Raw genomic sequence first — 22,371 nt, 5'->3', positions numbered from 1 at the left:
TATTAATTAATAGACGCCATAACAAACACGAAATATCCATTAATACATCAATGTCGGAGCCTTTATTTAACAAGTTTCATTTAAACATTATGAAATCCGGCTTTGAAACTTGCCACGCTAAGCTTTGCCATTTATACTATAGGAATGTTTGTAAAAGATCTTCATACGTTCACATGTATTACTATACTTGGTTCTGATAAATGCAATCGTACATAAACTATGTGAACATTTTTATGGAAGGACTGTGCCAGTTTTGTGTAGTTCTACTTGATTTCATAATCATGATGGACGAGAGAAAAGTACTTTAATTTTACGTTTGGTTTATAAACCGCCTCACAGGTTACACAAAAAAAAATTCTGAAATGACACGTCTATTTTATTTAAATGCAGTTCAATTTGTCACTTTTTCTTGGCTTGTTTTTTCTCTAATATAAATGTTAATTCTATGATGAAAAGTTCGTAATATAAATGTATATTTATTCTTCGTTTTTGTACAGTGTAGTTTTAACTATGTTCTTAAATTCAGAATAACAAAATCAATGAATTCGTTTTTGAGATTCTGTAGTTTGCCATTCTAGAGGAGTTTTGATCAACATATGACCGAACAATTAATGTCACTTTATTACCGTTTGTATTGTTTTTCCTAAAAATCTCCCCATTATGTTGTTGACACAGCAAAGTTGATCGTATCTACCATAAAAATAGTAATTGAAAAAGAAGGATTGATTTGACTTATTTGCAAATGTGATGATATATATTTATGATGTGATAGATGTTTACAATTTGTTTATGCTAATATTCAAATCTTTCAACACATCTCGTATGACCACGATGAACCTGGTATCTAGCTGTTTGGATACACATATACTATGTTATTCACAGAAGTTTAGATCAATTCTATAACATCTTGAATCCAAAACATCCTTAAGGTGGTAAGGGTGTCTTCCTCCATCTTGGATTGTAAAAAACAGAGAGCCAAAGGTCCAGATTTTCCTTCAAGTTATCAAAATTTGATGCTGGAATGCAGATATTTAATATCAATTTCCATTTATGAGAACCAATTTATAAGAATATAACTTATAAATATTAATAATGTTGCAAATGTTAACTATTTTTTTGTTTAAATTGGCATTTTAAGGGGAGGTTACGTTAAAACAGTGCATTTTCTGAAGGATTCTACATGGAATTTTCCTATTTTGTATTATAGCCGGAAAAAAACGTACGAAGACCATATCTTTCCTTTAATATTCTCAAAGCAGTGTCTGAAAGCTATCTTTTCCTGAAATATTCAACAATTTTATCATTTTGTTTCTATTTCTAATCACAAAATGGTGTTTTTTCCTGTTTAATTCATACAGAATGTTTTTGTGGTCATTTTGTATAATGAACAATTGATTCATTTTTGTACGCGGTAATAACTGAACATATAGGAGGTATTTTGATATTATAAAGCCGCGACATATACAATCAAATGTGAATGGGGAATGTGTCAACAAGTCAACATTTGTATTCAGTATTTGTACTTTGAATATGTATAACTGTCATATTAAATCTAGCTTAAATTCTGCATAATTCAGCCTCTTTTGCGAAAAGACAAATTAGTATCAACGTAATCCTTCCGTTTCATTGAAAAAACTCTCATTAGTCTGAAATGTATTTTCAAAGATGTCGGTTAAAATGTTGTAAGCATGAATTTTTTTTTTAAATTACATACATTGCAAAACTACTTATAGTCTGTATACATTATATAAAAGTCGAAGTAATATTGCTTATATTTACTTCTGTCTTTTAATCATGCTAATTGTTTTATAAACATAAAACAGCCTTTGTAAATTGATTTGCCATTGGCATAAACTTTTAAAATGCAGTGTTTTCTCAAGAAAATGAAATCAATTATGTGTATGTTTTGCAGCTAATGTTTGCAGTTAATGTGCGGATAATTTAATTAAATATTACAGCAAAAGTACAATATTTAAAAAATATGCTGTTTTATATTTAAGTTATGAAATGACATGCAATCACATTGATTGGTTCAGATAACTAAACTAGGTGAAATAGTTTAGAACAAAATAGTGTCAGCTTGTATAGGAATTTTATTTAAACTTAAGTCCATAAGCATGATTGATTGAAGAGAAAAGAGTTAGATCACTATACATCCTTTCAGTGCGAAATAAATAGCAAATTGATGTGAATGCTCATGCATTTGTCACTTGTTTAATTGCATTGTTTTTCTCTCAATATATATCTTAATTCTATATATAATAAATTTCGTAATCATAAATTATTGATTGTTCTGTATATTGCTACAATATGATTCAATCGATGCTTCTTAAATTTAAAATAATAAAATCGACGATTTCGTTTGTGTGATTCTTAAGTTATTAAAGAATGCCATGCTTGAGCAAATATGCTCTTAGTATGCTCAAACATCGAATGCTATCGCATATTCATAAACAAACGTGTATATAAAGTGCGAATCCAGCTAGTTCATTTTTACTGTTATATGCGGGTATGTCTATTGTAGAATAAAGGATCATGGGAAAACTGTATTTGTTTACGTTTTGAAAATATCAAGTTAAAGGATTTTAAGTTAAGTTTTAACACATTTTCATTGTGATATGTCTTTATAATATACAACCATAGCATTAAGGTTCAAATAAGTGTTATAAAAGCATCATAACATAGCATATCGATTATTGAAAGCGATCCATTTTAACTATAGATGCGAAGAATTATCACTGTTAGTGCAGTCATTATTAATGTAGAATTTTCAAAGATGCGAGGAATTTTTATTGAAGAATTATGTGATAAATGCACTTGCAACAAATGAAAAAAAACTTAGTTGATGACTTAAGGATTTATGATACATGTATTTTCAAATTGAAATACAAACTCTTCATTCATTCTTCATCAAATATATATAGCTTTTCAAACTTGTAACAAAAGCGATTCTCAAAATGTCATATTGTATTCTTCAGATTACGTCTTTCCTTGATTTCAACTTATATAGGGAATCACTGGAGCGTGACAGCAGCGGGCCCTCTTAGGCAGTCAGTGGGCCCCTACTTATGAAAAATTATAGATCCGCGAATAGATACTACCGCAGAGGTAAAACCATTCACATTTGGTTATTGTACACGAAAAGCATGCTACAATTCATTTTTGTTGATTTTAGACCCTTTGGAACTCTATGTGGGCTATTTCATTAACTAGGCAAAAAATCCCCAAACTAGATACACGGTAAGATTCAGCATGTCAACGAATTCCAAATATCTATATTAAAGGACTTTTGTCTATAAAGTTGGACCCCACAAAATTGAAAAAGGGACCAAAAATATAAAAAAAAATGCATGCATCGGATACATTTGTTATTGAAGGCATGACAGCAACAATTGGATGAATATACAAAAATATCTTATTTTGGGGTCGCATTGGGGGGGGTTCTGATCCCGGATCTCGCTTACTGTTTTGGCAGATTCCCGTATTCCGCTTATTGTTTTGTCAGATTCCCGTATCCCGATTATACTGTGCAGTTCTAATTTTTTGTAATTATCCGTGTCCCGCTAGACTTCATTTCCCGTTTTTCACTACACAATCATTTGACTTTCACCTGTCACGCTTGCAAAAAATCGGCAATCCGGCGTGACGCTTATACCCGAATGCGACCCACTATTTTACTCTATTTTGACTCATATTAAGCCCATAATAAATATATTAAAAAAGTAGCGTAGATTTTTTTTATCCCTTTTTATCCCGTCTCGTTTCGTTTTTGAGCCATAGATAGATGTCGTATGTGACAATGAGACAACTCTCCATCCGAGTCACAATTTATAAAAGTAAACCATTATACGTCAAAATACGGTCTTCAACATGGAGTCTTGGCTCACACCGAACAGCAAGTTATAAAGGACTCCAGTGTAAAACCTTTAAAACGGTAAAACAAAGGTGCAATATATATCAAGATGTACGTAATTAGTGGTGAAGTGTCATGAAAATGGATAAAAAAAAAAATAAGGATAAAGATCCCTATACGCTTTATAAGAAACTAAATGGAATATTTTTGAAATAAATGTTATTTCTATTGAATTTATTAGAGTGTTTCAAAACCAAACTTTCCTCCGTAAGTTAAATTTTATCAAATCTTTCTCTTACTTTATCTATTGTTTGAGCAAGTCGGCTAAATAAAGGCTTTACAGCTAATTTCCTAATGCATGTAAAGCAAAACTTTGGTTGGCTTGCTTGCTTTGTTTGTATAATTGTTTATACAAACTTTGTAAATAAGATTGACATTTTTAAACAATATGAATAGGCATAGTTTAACATGTATTTTTAATATTTGAATTAAATTGGGTGTTATCATAATGATTATCCAATAAAAAATAGCAAGCAAATCAACTAAAGTCTTGCTCTACATGCTAAAAGAAATGAGCTGTAATAGATAAAAAAATAAAATTATACAGTAAAAATGCACCGCATATACAATACTAATGATTCGCTCCACAGTGAAAATGAAAGAATAGTATCATTATTCGACAGTAAACATGACTAGCATAACGATATCAGCATAGTGGAATTTAGTTAAATATGAAGAAACTGAATGACAAAACATATTCTACGTTATACAACTTTAATAATTGTATTAAAGTGAAATTTTTTTACTGCAACAACATCTCACCTGTTAGTTATAAAGCACCTGCACGATCTGTTCGTGAAATGTCCTAAATATTCACCTATTTTGGTATATTTTTCACAGCTGGATGGCTTTAGGCGCGATAAAACCCGCTCGCATCTCTTACTTTGTTTTATTAGTATTATGTATTTCTGAACATATACATTTTAAATAATTTTCTTCATTTTTTTCAAAAATTAAAAAAAGTTCGTCTGTTTATTTATCATTCTACATTAGACATTTATGGCATATACAGTAAAAATGATATTTTAGGATCCGCACTTTACATACACTGAACAAAGCAAAGCTGATATTACCAAACTGATGAAAAGATGAACTGCAATAATTTGTAATTGAGTATTAAAATAAGATGGGGTATTATCGATTTTATCAACGAGAGAAATGACACAGAAATTAACAAACGGTATATTACCGTATAGCCTTTGACAACAAGCAAAAAACCAATAACGCGTAGTCAGATATAAAAAAGCACCGACACGACAAGACTAAGTGTAAAACAATTCAAACGAGAAAACGTACGGCTAATAAAGGCAACAGTAGTATACCGCAGTTCAAAACTCATAAATCCATGGACAAAAACAAAATCGGGGTAACAAACTAAAACCGAGGAAACCGAGGAAACGGGTTAAATATAAATGTATATACAAAATATTGAAAGGACTACAATTGTATTACACAGCATCCATGAACAACCACTAACCTACATTTAAATTGAAAATCCGAAATGACTTGATAAAACATTTATGACATCTTTAGTGATTGATAAAATGTAACAATATCACTGCACTTCTAATGTTAAAACCTTTTTACGTATCTACATGACTATGATGAACCTGCGTACGGATTCGTTAGATTCACATGAAATATATCATGTACAAAAATTGGATTAATCACAACTTGATGTTTCCCCAGTTTTAGTTTGTAAACATTATTTGTTTTTTCTCAATCGATTTATGACTTTTCAACAGCGGTATACTACTATTGTCTTTTTTTTTTTAAATATAATACCTAAAAGATGAACATTCAGAAAAATTGGATAACCTTTAGAAGTAGGAAGAATACATTAAACGTTTAAAATTCTATATCTTCATTTAGCACGTTTAGGTTTGATCTTGTAAATTCGCTCTGCCGTAAATCTTAATAACTCGTCTATCAACCTTTATACCTCTTCCGTAAATCTTTGTTTATCTTCCTTTATTCAAACATATTTTGAACGCATCATCATGATCACGGTCTGTTTTGGTGTCCTCCGAAAACTGTATTTATATTAAGATATGATTATACCAAATGTACTTGATGTTTTTTGCGATGCGGTTAATTTTGCATATGAATCATGTGTATATTACAGAATATCAGGGTTATATTTGAAAATGAAAACTTTATAGTATCGAAGTATGGCTACTACCTTTTACAGATACGTTGATACCAATTTATTGTGAAATCTAATGAAAATATCACTTACTGAATCGTTTTTCCCCCTCAATATAAATCTTTATTCTCTAATAAAATTTCGTTATTTAAATGATTATTTGCTCTTTATATTGCTACAATATATTTCAAACTATGCTTCTTATATTAAGAATAACCGAAATCGACATTTTTAGTTGTGGGATTCTAACATGATTAAAGTATGCCATTCTTTAGCAGTTATGCTTTCAGTAAGCTTATCAATGGGAATTACCTAATTTCTGTGTTTATGGAATGCCATAGCATATATTCAATAACTTTGTCTAGAAAGCAAAGCTGATACGACCCAATTGATGCAATAATTTATTATCAAATATTGAAAAGAGATTGGGTATGATTGCCAATGAGACAATTCTGCACGAGAGCCGAAATTATACAGAAATTAACAACGGTTTATTCCAAAACTAATGATAGTGTGTATGCATTTTATAAATGGCAAATGAAAAATGCTTTCCATTTTCTTCCATTTTTAAAATGTTTGATTATAATATCAGAAGACTGAGATAAGTGATTACAACTTCTTATTCATTTAAAAAACAAAGAATTTGTTTTCAAATATAATCGTTCCTTTGTGTGAATAGATGCTGATTATTTTGAACTAGCATTTTAAACTAAATGTGACAACAAAAGTAAGTTATTGCAATACAGATAAAATAAATGTTACTCTATATTTGAACCATTGATGGTACATTGCGTTGGTATGCTAACGTTACCTTTAATATGGCAATTAATCAATCGATTAATGTCAAGACTAAAACACATTAATATAGATGATGCATAAATAAAGTCAAGAGCATGTAATCATTACAAAAGTGTTGGCATGATAATGTTCAGCATACAATGTATTTAGAAAATACGACGCCGAGGAAATAGTATCGTTCAGTAAGGTACTTAGCTACGTTTTCCATTCAATATTGTATTAAGTGCATTTGTTGTAAACTAACGTACTGAAAATGTCACTTGAAATATAAGATAAAAGTTATATCTTTTGGAAAGTACAAACTATTGTTGCATTGTTCATTCGTGCTAATTATATAGTTCTGCCAATGTAAACAGCTAAATGAAATATTCATTTTCAAACAATTTACGACATCATGTCTGATTATTATATGTTTTTGAGTTTCGAGACTGTTATCTAATAACACACGGCCAGGTATATTTTTGTTCTTCCAAAAACATATTCATGTGTTTTTGGTCGGGTCGTTGTCTCTAAAACATTGTCCGTGTCCATTCTATATTTTAATATGTCTGTTCTGTATCTATATATTCCGATGATTTGATACCAGTCATACTTAGTTATAAAGAAGGTAAAATTGAGAATGGAAATGGGGAATGTGTCAAAGAGACAACAACCCGACCAAATAAAAAACAACAGCAGAAGGTCACCAACAGGTCTTCAATGTAGCGAGAAATTCCCGCACCCGGAGGCGTCCTTCAGCTGGCCCCTAAACAAATATATACTAGTCATTTTTTTAAATATATATTCTAATAGTGGAATACACCAACTGATCTTACAACTCTCCACATACCGATTGATATGTAATGTCAATTCCCTTTTTTACAGCAATGTTTCTGAAATATATACTAAAAACTTACAAGCCTATATTCAATTCATTGAATATATGATTATCATTATTTTTAAAATGACAAAAAATATAGTTCAATTATATTCTACCTAACTTGTGTTCAACCATATCGAAATCGTGTTATCAATTAACAAAAACAACATTCTTGTGAAATCTTGACCATTTAATTCATCCTTTGATTGAGCAGTACATTTCACTTTAACTTAGTTTTCTCAAAGAACATTTCAACTATGAAATAAAAAGGGCAATGCCATTCAGAGCATTATTACAATCTTTGATGTTTTGGTCGACAAGTATAGTTTCAAACATAATCAAAAGTTTCTAGTGTTTTAATATAGTTAACTTGACATGTGAGTTCATTCAATTGAGTATTTAGTTAACCTTTTAATCACAAAATGAGGTACATTTGAAGTGTTTTTTCTAACGATTCATCATAAAATTGTGCAGGAACTTTTGTTCAGACAATATAAGGACAATATGAGACACATGTATTTTATAAATAACAATACAATTAATTACATATAAATCCTGCTGCAGTTTGAGTGCTATATCATAAGAAATAATATGCGTATTGAGTTTATGATTTGTTTATTTTTCGATCAAATCATTTATACTGTCTAGGTCGGTTGTCTGTTTGCTCTTATAGCTTAGTCTGCAGTAGTTGATATCATACTACATATTATATAATTTGCAAATAAAAGCAAAACCTAACACCAACAACCAAAAAGAGAAAATCAGGAAGTCAGACTGCAAGAATAGTCTTTTATATGACTCAGGAAACTTATTTGATGATAGTATTGAGTGAGCTAGAAGTTGTAATTTTATATAGTGTTTCCTTTTATTAAAACAGACTAATCGTACATTTTAATTTGTCCTTATTTTTTTTTAATCTATTTTTCATGTTTATACTCTTTGTATACTACCTAAAATTAACACTTATCATTATTTTTATTACTTTAATAATAAAAAATGTATTAACCATTATGACACAATAAAGGTTAGACTATATGCACTGAAGTTTGTAATCAACCGTCTATCGTCATACATTTAATAAATCATGTAATATACATTTTATAGTTTTCCAAATTTATCAATGAAAATAAAACGTGTCGTATTTATACTAACAAATGACTTACCAAGGTGATGATATGTATCGAAGAAGAATACCATTTGCTTTTTATGATCTAGGGATCGTTTACAAGGTACAATTTATACAGTGTTTAAACATAATACTAAACATGAGGATGTTTTCAATATTCTTGTTGTTTTTTGTTATTCTTACCAGCAGTAAGTTGATTAGTATATTATCATTTTCTAAAAATAAAATATTATATACATAAAAACATACAATGGAATGGGTTAACATAATCCAGTAAAGTAATCCAACAGCAAATAAAAACGATAATCTTTGTACGATATTATGCATATAAAACTTTATAAACTCGTTGCTATGATTTGCAAAGTGACAAAGGAAGTTCTTAATAAATTGTAATTTGACAAACTAAGAAATAAGAGCTACATAAATAGTCAGCTAACTTTATTGTTATCAAAGGTACCAGAATTATAATTGAAAACGCAAGACACGCGTTTAGTCTTCAGTAGACTCATCAGTGACGTTCAGATCAAAATAGTTTTAAACCATACAAGTACAAAGTTGAAGAACTGTGAGGACCTTAATTTCAAAAAAGTTAGACCAAATACTCTAAGGTAATCTATTCCTGGGATAAGAAAATCCTTAGTTTAAAAAAAAAAATCCAAGTTTTGTAACAGGATATTTAAAAGAATGACCATACAATTGATATTAGGAATTAAACACAAAGTATTGGTGTATCGTATGAACTAACTAAATAACGGTTCAAACCATAAAACAAAAAAGAAGACACTTCTACACGAAATTTAATCTCACTCAGTCAAGTTGACATTAACACATCTTCTGTTTAAACAATACGTTATGTCGTCATTTCAAGACTTTCAGTCTGATGATGGTCGTAGCCGATTCTAAAAAAAAATATAAAGAAACTTAGGGTTAAACATTTCAATTATGTATGCAAAATGCTATGCAGGTAACAAATGAAAATGTTTATTAAAAAACCATATAATGGAAAGATCAAAATGACCATGAAATTTAAGTCTTGAATTATTCACTACCAGAATCATAAAAAAAGTTGTCTTCAAGCTCAAAGTATTAAATGTATACATATTCATACCAAAGTCGTATATACCTTTAACATGTTCAACATAATTCAACTATTTCACCAACAAAAATGTTTAAGAGAAAGCTTAGAATATGACACTGTGCAGCTACTGTTGCTCAATGACATACAAGCTCTACGGAAGCAACTAAAACAGTAACAGTAACACAAGTTTAAATGTGAAGTGATGGTTAAAGTTAGGTTGTAAACAAAGCGTATATGTGTTCATGTTATTTTGTTATTGCACCATAATATACACATTTAAAGTGTACAACTTTGATTTTGAAAACATCATGCATCAATATCCATTATGGGTATGCTATATATCTGAACGTAGGCATATCTCACGATCACCAAATATAAATGAATCAATTCAAAAATTAAAATAGTATATACATACATATTCAGTATATATCTGATTTACTAGGTCAAGATAAAGTTGTGCAATGGCAAAGCAAAAATAATAAAATCATATATAGGTTTACATATATTTAGATTATTCAGAGTCGCATTTCTTTTCAGGTGTCATAAAATCCAAAGGAACTTATAGCCCATGCCACAAACTATGTTTGCATTATTCTGGTAACTGCAAATGTTCTGGCTGCTGCGTTGGTATTGGATGCAAAGGTGGATATTGCCATTGGGGTGCAAAGCGTTGTTTATGCTATAAGTGTAAGTCCCAAATATTTTTATACATCTGCTTATTTACATGCTCAAATCTTATAGTAAATAAGTAAATATAAAAGCCTTGAAAAATATAGAAATAATCAGATAAGTAAGATCATGATCATAAGGTCGACCATAAAAAAATAACACGAATATCAGGAGGAAACATAATATTCTACTTTTTTATATTAAATGTCCTTCAGAACTGAAGCGATATGTGTTCATATTTTTGAAAATATAAATTTGTTATTTTTTTCTGTATCATAAGCTTCCACGCTTTGATTGATTTTAAAGTCAAGTAATGAAGATTGCAGACAACACGATATGTTTTACAATTTTGGTAATTACTATACGAGAATGTTTTGACAATTTTATTAAATATGTGTAATATGTACAGTAGTTGTCGTTTGTTTATGTAATATATACGTGTTTTTTGTTTCTCGTTTTGTTTATATAGATTAGACCGTTGGTTTTCTCGTTTGAATGGTTTTACACTAGTAATTTTGGGGCCCTTTATAGCCAAGGCTCCGTGTTAAAGGCCGTACTTTAACCTATAATGGTTTACTTTTTGAACTGTTGTTTGGATGGCGAGTTGTCTCATTGGCACTCACACCACATCTTCCTATATCTATATACCATGTTTACAATGTATCTTATATGATTTCGTTATTTAAGAGATGAGTGCGGTTCCTGTACTAGTTGTTATAATACGCCTGTAGATATACAATATGTTTATGAATTTAATGCGTTTAAACACGATGCAAGGTCGGAATTTCACAGGTAGAGCTCTAACCTGCATACTTTAACATTTTATTTTGAAAGTTGGTTATAAACGATAAATATTATGCATATGTTATACAGCTGTTAAAAAATCAGGTCTATTTTGAGCTTCATATGCTATACATGTATGAACACATGCTGGTCGTAAGATGAGATGTGTTGCTCTTTAATCTCGTGATGGTAATTTTGTTGTTAGTTTGCTGTTTCATTTAGGTGAATCCTTTTATTCATTTAAATATTCGGATCCCTGCATCATCTTGTAACTAATTGGAGCTATTTACAACTGGAGCCTTTGTTGTAGACGTATGTTGGTCAAATATGTGCATGTCTAATTCAATTTTGTTATATACTGACATTTATTGTTAGTCGTTTAAATATGTTGATGTACCTAATATATATGTTCTACTTTATGAAAAGTTCTTACGGCAAACACGGCAAAGACTAATTATATTTCATTTACACCAAAAGCAATGAATAAGACTTTGAGCTTATGAAAGCATAAAAAACTGTGTAATGGCATACGGTCCAAAGGTGGTACTTAACACTACAGGGAGATAAATCTGTAAAGTCATCTAAACGTTTTATTTACATTGTGGTGTTTAGGGAATATTTAGCTTTTCAATGATCAAAATTGGTGTTTGTCAAACTGCTATATAATCAGTGTAATTTTTCTGATAAAACAGTTGGTTCAATTTTTTTCAATTTTTTATATTTTTGTTAAAGGGCCAAAGTAAATACTTTGTCAAAATTTTAAGAAAATTAAACGAGCCAAATGTATTTAAGTTTGAGTGTTAGTTACCACCATAAATATGCATCTATAGTTCATATATGCACTAGTTGTTTTTCTCCATTGCAGGTGGATATAGATATGGATGAAAGCTGGTATACAAAATCAACGAGAAACTTATTATAAACACATGAAACGCATTTGAGCAAAAAGAACAAGAATAAAAGTTTTGATGCAACTACTATTAATTACATAGTAACGATTTGGACAATATAAATAGAAAAGTGATTGAAAAACTGATGTGAATGACTGTAAATGTGCACTCAACGTAAATAAACCAAGCTTTGCAACTTAATCGTGTCTGCTTTTTTAAGGAGACAAAAATATTTTTTGATGAAAAATGACGGTCAATTCCAATAAACAAAATAGGAACTAACAAAAATAAACAACACTTCATATGTTTACATGTACCGTGACTCCTTTGTATTGACATACACTAAGTTCAATAAAACAACATCAAACAAACGTCAATAAAGTTTTATGATATTATTAAAATGTGGTATCGAAACCAAAGATACAAAAGGGAGGAATAACGTCAACAAGTAAAAAAACAATTCATTAGGTAACACTTGTGAAAAAGGAACCAATGAGGGTTTTGTACCCCTTAGCAATGTCACTGCTAGTGACCGTTTTGAATGCGATGATACTAACACTCATGACAATTAGGAAGCAGATTTGTGTTAATACTATATCTTATTCATATGTTTATTCAAAGTGCTTAATATCTGTGAATCTGCTTTGCATACAATGCTATTTTGAAAACCCTTAAAACACTATAAAAATTCAAATTGGAAAAGGACGTATGTGATTGAAATAATTATTAAATGGACGAGTGTCGCACTTGTTCAGACATTATATGTGATGTAGTGCTTCAAAATATTTCTAAGAACGCATCCTGACTTTAGTCGTGTTTTAGCATATGATTGTGTAAACAGAGTACATACAGCTCAACAAGGCAGGAAGTAAACAAATGATTAAGACTAGGACATGTAGGAAGCAAAGGGTAAATACAGTGAAACATTCATGACATAACATGCATTTTAAATAGTATGAATCGCAATTATCTCTTTATTCAATTTTAAACGTATAATCTAATGAGGAATGCAAAAGAATAAGAGTTATATAGGGGAACCATAATTCAAAACATGTGTGCAAAAGAGCACTTCTCATATGATTGCATTATTATGCAACAAACACAGTTTGTTATTGTTTTTTTTATTCGCCCTTACATCTTTACAGCTTTATCTTATTACATCAAGTCTTTCAAACAATATTTTACACTTAAAGTGACATAGGAAACAATTATCTTTCAAAATAAACGGTTACAAAAAGTACATATTTGCAGTTATGTTTTGAGGAGGTGTAGGCATTTTATTTATCACTAGAAATAAAGTGCATGTTATATTGTATTGTAATCTCTGTATGAACTTTTAGTTATAGCTCTTCATCTTTTTTATAAGCTTTGGATTTCAAATATTATGGCCACGAGCATTACTGAAGAGACATGTATTGTCGAAATGAGCATCTGGTGCAAGAAAATTGGTACCTTTGATTTTATTACACTGAATTCCACTACAGCTGCTTGACAATGCAATGTGTATGCTAAAAAAACAACGTTTCATTGTTTGATGACTTCATAGATATGTTTAACTACATTTGGTTTTAGTTTTTATAAATTAAATATGTTCAATTATATTCAACTCTTTGACTATAGTATCTCCAAAGGCTAGAATGCATGTTATGGCTCGTGGGATTTTAACCTTGCTAGTATTATTACTAGCAACTTAAAATCAATGTTATAATATAGTTTAAAACTTCAAACTCAAATCTAAAAGAAAGTTTTAAGTTTAAACGTGGCAAATTTATATTTCCAAGTTTACAGTTAGTAGTAGTAACAAAACATCTACTCTTTTTGCCGGCATCAATATATCTCCAATGATGTTTTTTATTATGCCTGCTTATTCTATTATATAAACTTCAATTACTGGGCCTGGCTCAACACAAAAGAAAAACACCTTTAACAAATTTATGAAGAAGAAAGAATGAAACCAACACTCCCTCGGTAGCTCTGAAATAAATGAAATAAGTTATCACTCATTCTAACATGACGTCCTTCAAACGCTTTGAGTACACACCCGTGGTAAAATATGAATATATTGTAAGGGCTGTTCCGACTGTTCTCCCACGTCATATGTTTTTTTTTATGAATGAGCTACTCGACGTCATAGAACAATGACGTCAGAATAAAAGCAATTTACGGGAAAATACACGCTTGTGAAACGGAAAATCATCACAAGGAAACGTAAACAAATGATGCTAAAATGAGTTATATTAGCCATTTTTTGTATACATATGAGACATGTAAGTACAATAATAATTAGATTCATCTAAAATTATCTAAATTATGTTACAATAAATAGTTTGAGCATCATCATTCATTTAGTTTGCTCCGTTATTTTACGTCAATTTAACAGTGCGTTTATTTATTGGAACGGCAAAAAATGCCATCACCTAGAGCGCTTCGATCTAAAATAATTACCGTATTTGTTCTATTAGAATCGAAATAATTCATGGGGGCTTGAATGTATTTAGATTTTACCACGGGTTGTCCCTTTATGCCGATATTTTACCCCTCGCTATCGCTCAAGGTAAAATATTTGTCATAAAGGGCCAACCCGTGGTAAAATCTAGATATATTCAAGCCCCCATGAATTATTTCTTAATTATACGTTGTTTTCCCAAAAAGTGAATTTATACAAAACTATTACTTACTGTATTTCATTTTGTACAGTTAACAATATGTGAAGACTGTTATATCTGATAAAAACACATATAGCTTTCTAGTTTATATAAAACATACTAGAACACACCCGCGAAATCGCGGGCATTCAGAGCGTAGTTTAAAGTATGTAAAGTGTTGTTGGAAGAATTTTGTAAAATATTAAAGGACTGGAAAATTTCAGCAAAAATATCATAAGTCATAGGTTATTGAAGGGGGATAGGAGGGGTCCTGATCCCGAAATCCCGGGCTTTAAAAAATAAAACCCCGAAATCCCGGGCTTAAAAAACGAAATCCCGAGGTCCCGAAATTCAAAAAAGGAATTCCCGGATCCCGAAAGGATCAAAACCGAAATCCAGAGATTAAAAATACCCGATCCCGGAGTCCCGATAAAGGTCATATCCCTCCTCTTATTGGGGACAGGAACATGTTGTTTTTTATCCCTCTTCCTTTATTTCCAATATTCCCATTTTTTGGTTTTCTATCAATTTCAATATGAACATACATTTAGTATGTTATGAACATTCAAGTAAGGAGCCTGTAATTCAGTGGTTGTTGTTTGTTTATGTGTTACATATCTTTTTTTCGTTCATTTTTTTGTACATAAATAAGGCCGCTAGTTTTCTGGTTTGAATTGTTTTACATTGTCAGTTCGGGGCCTTTTAAAGCTGAGTATGCGTTATGGGCTTTGTTCGTTGTTGAAGGTCGTACGGTAACCTATAGTTGTTGATATCTGTGTCATATTGGTCTCTTGTGGAGAGTTGTCTCAACATGGCAATCATACCACATCTTTCTTTTTTTTTGTAATCAATGAATTTTGTTAAAGATTTAATGACTGGAGAATTTCAGAAAAGGTATCAAAAGTTCACATGAATATTTTTAGCGCTTATCTGTATATTATGAACATTCATTACTATATAAATATAGTGTAATTTCTTTCAATTCTAAGTTTACTAATCGATCCATAGTGGTCATTGATATAGTATACAGACCCTCTCTATTTAATAAACTCTGTGACTGCCGTGGATAGTAAACTTGAAAATGATAGCAGATAGAATTCTGAAAATACACTTTATTCTTTGTACATGTATGTTCAAAGTATACAGAAAAACGCAAACCGGAAGTCTAATCTGACTTAACATTTCGTCCAATGACGGGACAATATCCTTTTTTCTTGTTTTTCTCCCAAAATAACTTAATCTGAATAATCATATGAATGGATGACAAATGGCAATATGTACTGTATCTATGGGACACAGAACCGTGTTGATTAATTTATTGTGGAAAGAAGAGAAGCGACACCAAAAATGAGGTCTTCTCGTTTAATAGTATAGATAAAACTCTATCTAAAAAAATAACATTGTTAAACGTTTTGCAAACACTCTATCGCCACATAGTTAATAATATGTAAAAGTAAATATAATATCTTGCATAGCAAAGTCTGTATACTTCAATGAGATAAACATGCCAACGAGTTAATAGTTGTACAGTTAATAGTTATCGTGAACTGACTATGACCTTTGTTTATACAAATACACATGTTTTAATTAAATTTTGAATTCCAAGTCACAGTTTTAATCAGTCCATAAACACGATGACAGTACCAGTAGAAAATAGGTTGTACGAGTTTGATGCTCATGTATAAACATGAAGACTATTTTTACAATTATTATAATTTAAAATGAGTCAAACGAATTTGAAGTTTGTTTTTCTATTTTCTTCGTTCTACGTTTGCATATGTACAATACAATAGACAACAATATTGCAATACAAAAAAAACAAATTATTGTTCACATAAGTTTAGGGTGCCAGCATGTCCTCCTTTTATTCAAAATATTGATACGTAACAAATTTTTTTTTTTTTTTTTTTTTTTTTTTTTTTTTTTTTTTTTAATAAAATAATGTCTTTATTGCACTTTACTTTGCTGTTGTAACAAATTACTCGACCTACAGCAGTTGGCCGAGTATCCCTGTGAATTAGTCACTGGATAACCAGGGAATTTATTCAGTGAATTCATATATAAGATCATAGCTTGTTAGTTTTACAGTTCATGGTTATTACATACATTTTACAAACTATATTGTTTCTTGATTACGGAAAGTGTACAGTTTTGTCCGGTTTTGTTTCAAAAGATTAAAACTTTATGATCGTTGACCTTAACCTTATTGATGAAAACCGTTGAAGCTGGTTGATCAATTGTCCGGATTAATTTATATGTTTTATTGATACACACGAACAACTTCAACTTTAGTTAAAAATTACATGTGGTAAGTGTCGACATTGTAGTTGGAAGTTCATTTGATTAAGTGATAAAGTGTGTGTAAAAGTATTTTGAGACAAAATTCTGTACATTTTCACAAAGCATGCTGTTTTGGTTTATTACCACGTGCTCAGATCATATATTGTCAACTTTTGTTACACAAATTTTATACATGAAAAAAAAAATATTATATCTAGCTATTCATGATCATATGTATCTTTTTACATCATTTAAAAATTTGCTGTTTTTAGCATTAATATATATGTTAATTTCGTATGTTTTTAAAAATTCATTTCTGAAAACTGCATAAGCGTCTATGTCTTTTTGTTTATAATTTGATATATGAGTGCTTTTATGAATTGAATATAATAAGACAGTTAGGAAGAGATTTATATCATTATACATAGGATCATGTATTTTATAGCCAAGTACTAAAGTTTTAAAATTAAAAATATGTGACCCAATTTTGATTTTGTTTACAAGTACATATATTTTCTTCCAAAATTCATGAAAGAATTGACATTTGAGAAAAAAGTGTTCGTAATCTTCAGTCACGTTACACAAGTCACACATACTTGTTTCTTGTATGTGCCATTGTAGTAATAATTGTTTACATGGTAGGATGAAATGGAGTAATTTCCATCTTAACATTTTATATTTGTTATTAATTAAATAGGTAAAAGTAAATTGAAGCACATTATTTATTGGAGTGATTGATTCTAGATGAAAGATATTTTTCCATTTGGAGAACCCTAGTGGTCTCTCCTCATTTTTGTTATTTAAATAGTTATATATATCTTTGGATGACATATTTTCAATTAGTTCTGGTTTTTTTTTAACAGTCAAGGACAAGTTTAATTTTGTTTTTACAGAAGTTTTCAAAGATTTGTCAGATTTTAATGTACTAACCCATTCTTTTGGAATGCAATTTTTCAATTTTAAAAGTTCTGAGATCCAATTGGTTTTTGAGGTTAGTTTCTCCAATATAAGTTTTTGTGATATGTGCCCTTTTTGGTCAATTATATCATTAATGAAAATAATACCATCTTTTATCCAATTTGGATAAACTAAACATTTTCCTTTAAATTTTATATTTTTATTACCCCACAATATTTGCTGCCTAATATTTCTAAAATTTATGATAGGCGTATTACTTGTTGGTGTATTATATGCTTCATACCAGCTCTTTAATATGTTCAAGTAAAATGAAGGTAGAACATTACTTAAATTAGGTAATGATTTTATGTTGTCAGGCATCATATGAAATATAAGGTTGTTTTTACCAAATTTATTGAAATAATATGTTGGAATAACTTTCCAATTAGCAAATTCTTTTGCCGTTAATCGTTTAACCCATGAAATATTTATTGCATTTAAGAAGCAATCAATATCGGTCATTTTTAGACCTCCATTTGTGTAATCTTTGGTAAGTGTTGAGCGTTTTACCTTTTCTTGTTTATTATTCCATATAAAATTATAAATAAGTTTTTTAAAATCTTTTATGTACATTTGGGGTATTGAAACAACCGAAGCTAAAAAAGTAAGATTAGGTAAAATAAGCGACTTAACAACTGTTATTCGTCCTATCATGGTTAAATTTCTTTTTTCCCAATCAAGTATTAATTTTTTTGTCTGTTTCATTGTTTTTTCAATATTTAATTTGTCACATTCACTTTTATCTAATCCGAAGTAAACACCTAGACTTTTAATTGGTTCTTTGCTCCAGTGTATATTTTCAATATTTTCTTTACAATGTTTAAGTCTACCTAACCATATACCTTCTGTTTTAGATTTATTCAGTTTCAAACCAGAAAGTGTTCCAAATATTTCTATTAGGTTTAGTGCTTGGTGTATTTCATTTTTTGAACTGAGAAAGAGTGTTGTGTCATCAGCCAATTGGGAAATTTTTAAACTATGCGTTTTTTCATCAAGTTTAATTTGAAACCCTTTAATGTTTGAATCTTGTCTTACCCTACAGGCCAGAATTTCAACTGCTATAACAAAAATAAGAGAACTTAACGGACATCCTTGTTTTATACCACGGTGAAGACTATAGGTTTCTGAGATCCAGCCGTTATTAGACAGGCATCCTTTAGTATCATTGTATAACGTTTTAACCCATTTTAAGAAGGAGTGTGGTATTCCAAATTTTAGTAGAGATTCATACATGAAGGGCCATTCTAAAGAATCAAAGGCTTTGGAAAAGTCTATGAACAATAAAACCCCATCTATATTAAATTTTTCTGAGTAGTCTATAATATCTTGAATCTGGCGAATGTTAAAACCTATGTACCGATTTTTTATATATCCATTCTGATCGCTATGAATAATTTTGGACAACACTATCTTTAATCTTTGCGCTAAGGCATAGGCCATAAGCTTAGTGTCTACATTTAATAAAGTGATTGGCCTGTAGTTATCTAATGATAATGGATCATTTTTTTTTATATAATAAGGAGATAACACCTATTTTTTGGAGAGTTGTCATTTCTTCTTTTTCATAACATGTATTAAATACTTTCACTGCAGATTCTTTCAGGTATGGCCAAAATGTTCGATAAAATTCTACACTGAGACCATCTAGTCCAGGGGATTTATTTAGTTTCATGTTAAATATAGCATTTGTACATTCTTCTAATGTTAGGTTGCCCCCCAATAGTTCACTGTCATTATTGGATAGTGAGTGATCTATCTTTGTTTGACTTATATAATTTTTTATTTCTGAAGGGTCCGGTTTAGTACTTTTATACAAATTTTGGTAGTAATTTTTCCCTAGAATAAGAATATCCGACGCGTCTGTAACAATATTACCATGGTCATTTCTAAGGGCGGAAATGGTTTTCTTGGTTTGTCTTGATTTTTCAAGACCCAAAAAATATTTTGTGTTTTTTTCCCCTTCCTCTGCCCATCTGACTCGGGATCTAATTTGTGCACCTCTAGTTTCTTTTACATATAAATTTTGTAAATTGTTTTCTACATTATTTATTTCTTTTTTAAGATGTTGAGAATTACTTGATTTTTCATTGAAGAATTTTAACTTATTTTCTAAATGTTTAATTTCATTTTTACTTTCAGCAGCCTTTTGTTTGCAGTATGCAATGGTTACCTCCCTTACTTCAGTTTTGAAAATGTCCCAAGTAACTCGAGGATCATTATTTTTGGTGAGTATTTTTTCTTGATGAATCAATTAGTTTAATTATTATTTCTTTGTATTTTGTATCATTCAGTATACTGTTATTTATCTTAAAGAATCCTTTGCCTTTATTTTGAGCTTTAAGTCTTATTTGTAAAGAGATTGCTTGATGATCTGTATGTGATATTAGTGCAGGTCTTATGTCTGCTGATATTATGTGCGGTCTTATATCTGGGCTTATTAGAAAAAAATCAATTCTGCTTGCAACACTTCTATTGTTTTTTCTTCTCCATGTTAATTGACTGCTGTTTTGATTTAGTTCTCTCCAAATATCAATAAGTTTATATTTTTTTATAAGTTGCTTTAAACTGTTAACAGGTTTATTTTGATTATAAGGGCTAATACTTTTTCTATCAAAAGAAGTTAAACTTTCATTCATATCACCCCCCATTATTAATATTCCTAAGCGGTTATTGTTAATGATATTGTTTACTTTTTTGAAAAAAGAGTTTCTATTTCGACGAATGTTCGGAGCATATACATTCAGTAGCGTAAAAATATTACCATCAAGTTCTATGTTAATGAGTATTATTCTTCCATCATTATCTCTAGTTTCATTAATAGTTTTATATTTTATGTTATCTTTTATAAGAATTGTTACGCCTCTTGATTGTGAATTTCCAAAACTATGGTAAAGTTTCCCTTTTATCTCATTGTTTATGACATTTTCATGTTTTTCAATAAAGTGTGATTCTTGTATGAATAAAATATTACATTTTTGGTTTTTGCACCATAGGTTTAATCTTTCTCTCTTTTCTTTTTGCCCTAAGCCTTGACAGTTTAAGGAACATATATTTAGTTTTTCACTCATTATGGAGATTATTTATTTTTATATTACACGTCATGCACATAACTTCAGAATTATACAATAGAGACAGAAGGTTGAGCTTAAAAAGTAAATAAGTTGATATCATATTGTTAATATACACACTGAAATTGTTTACATACACATATAAGTTATACACATATAAATTATACACATATAAATAATATAGATAACAGTTGAATTTTATTTCTAAATTACATAGTATCATGTGTTTAAACCTAACATTAATCATGATGATGAATTTTATGTTGTGTGTGATAATCATATACTTGTTCACATGTTTGTTTAAGAAAAATAAAAAATGAATCATTATGACGTTTATTTTCTTTTTCAGGTTGATGTGTCTGTTGCATAGAACATGTAGAAGCGATTTTGTATTTTGCGCAAATTTACTTTTTGGATTTTCATGATACACAAATAGGAGTATTTTTCTCACAGCGTTATGAAGACTGTGATTTTGGATATAAAGTAGAAGCATAATAATATGACAACTGAACCATGATGACTGGATTTTCCTGTTCTCTTTGCTCAACAATTTTATTTTGATATTGAATATCCTATGAATATTGAGAAGGAAGTGTACAAGAAAATTAAATATTTGTGCAGTGTATAATGTACATTTGATTGGATTTAACAAGCATAAAAGTATTGGATTTATGATAATATTTGGATTATGTCTGTGTGAAAATGTGATTCTAGAATTTTCCTGATCTAATCTGAGTGTCTTAGCATGAGGAACTGCTGATGTACATGTACATGTATCATAACTCTTTTTATGCATAATGTTTTTTTTTGCGGATAACGTTTACAAAACATTTGTTAGTTGTGATCCAGCTTTTATTATGACATTTAGTTGATAGATATATAGAAATTTGTTTGCCGTTAAATAGATTGTAAATTTTTAAAAGATGAGTGCTTTTCAACATGTTCAATATCAAAAATAAATTACATGTATACATATATTTTTGTATTACTCTTTCATGGGAATATGTATAATCTACTATTATACCATATCCGTTTTTTTTTTCATTTTTTATAATATAGGTAAAAACAACAAAAGAGACAAAAAGAACATAGATAAATTTACATACACACATGATTATTTACAAAGAAATATTTGGGTGTTGGCCACACATAAAAAAGG

At 29.8% G+C, this 22,371-nt stretch overlaps 1 long non-coding RNA gene across 1 annotated transcript; it reads left to right on the top strand.

The window, feature by feature from the left end:
• The first annotated feature begins 17,048 nt into the window (after window positions 1–17,048).
• Window positions 17,049–22,153, top strand: LOC134683132 (uncharacterized). Its single transcript, XR_010100958.1, has 3 exons — window positions 17,049–17,215; window positions 20,284–20,369; window positions 21,562–22,153. It is a non-coding gene; the product is annotated as an uncharacterized LOC134683132 (long non-coding RNA).
• The last annotated feature ends 218 nt before the right edge of the window (window positions 22,154–22,371 follow it).

Source organism: Mytilus trossulus, chromosome 9 (genome assembly GCF_036588685.1).
Source record: "Mytilus trossulus isolate FHL-02 chromosome 9, PNRI_Mtr1.1.1.hap1, whole genome shotgun sequence".
In the NCBI taxonomy this organism is placed as follows: domain Eukaryota; kingdom Metazoa; phylum Mollusca; class Bivalvia; order Mytilida; family Mytilidae; genus Mytilus; species Mytilus trossulus.
The sequence above is the reverse complement of the archived record's forward strand: the minus strand, read 5'-3'. Positions and strand labels throughout refer to the sequence as shown.